The sequence below is a fragment of the Staurois parvus genome, unplaced genomic scaffold, assembly GCF_062004578.1.
Source record: "Staurois parvus isolate SC_StPar_1 unplaced genomic scaffold, SC_StPar_1.0 ptg000004l, whole genome shotgun sequence".
In the NCBI taxonomy this organism is placed as follows: domain Eukaryota; kingdom Metazoa; phylum Chordata; class Amphibia; order Anura; family Ranidae; genus Staurois; species Staurois parvus.
This window is the reverse complement of record NW_028317800.1, coordinates 2,941,397-2,942,611: the sequence shown is the minus strand read 5'-3', so window position 1 is coordinate 2,942,611 and position 1,215 is coordinate 2,941,397.

Sequence of the window (1,215 nt, the reverse complement as noted above, 5' to 3'; positions counted from 1 at the left end):
AGAAACACTGCTGTAGGTACCATTTCTGTACAGCACATACTTTGATGAATGCAAGGTTTACATACTGTTTTAGCGATTCTCTGCACTTCACCCCTCTTGGTAAAGTTGTCAATGAATCTTCAGACTACTGGAAAACCTTTTTCAGTTCATATAAAGACGTGAGCAGCATAGGTTGACCTGGACAGCAATGCTGGCATATTTGAAGCCTCTGCTTTTAAATTTGGCAGTGCCCCTGCTAGGCATGGTTTCTAAGATGTAGGCTAGGAAAGAATGGCATGAACATTACTTATCTTTTTTTCAAAGGAAGTTCAGTGAATGATAGGATGGATAACATATGTATCAGTTGCTTGTACTCTTCAGTTTTACTTCTTATTTAGTAAGGGAGAAGCAAAGGCATTAAAACCCACCAAAAAAAGTTATTTACTGAGGATACAATACCCAGTGGTGATGGGCGTGTTGTTACAAGCAGAAATTAGTGAAATTCAGTGCTAATCATCCAATAGCACGTGTTTTTAAAAGGGAGGAACAGGGGGTCAGGGGAAAGTTATTGAAAGAAGCTCAGTGAATTCGCACTCAATTCTGCAGTACAATATAAACATCACACCTTTACATTAGCAAACTTGCTGCAAGAGGCGGTCACAAATGGTTTTGTGATTCTGTGTACTTGACCTCACTCATTAAGATTGTCAATGAATATTAAAGAGTAACTCCACCTTTGTTAAGAAAAAAAAACATTTTCCTCTGGGTGATCTATATACATTGCAAGGATTTTAGCAAACTTTGTTGCAGAAGTCTACCTTTTGTTAATCTGAAGAAAGAGCTGTTTGTTTGTCTGTGTCCACGTGGAAAGTGAATCTAAATCGGAGTGAGTTCATAATTATTAGCCAGCTGCTGCTCCTGCAGGGCTCTAATGAGGAAAGTGGGAGGGTCTACATCCCTTTAGACGTGATTTCTTATTGGGAGTGTCTCACCAAAAATGACATTTTGTTGCATTTGTTACATTTTGATGCCTGAAATCTGGCTTGTATCTTAATGCAGACTTCTGAGAAAATCAGTGAGTGACCCAATCACGAAGCAGGAAATGATGTTGCTGGGGAGTGTTCTGTACACATTCTGGGTACAGAACACCTTTAGGTAGCCATACTGCATTGCATTTTATAGAAAATTACAACACTGCAGATTGAAAAAGAAAGGTAACTTTTAATAACATTCAGT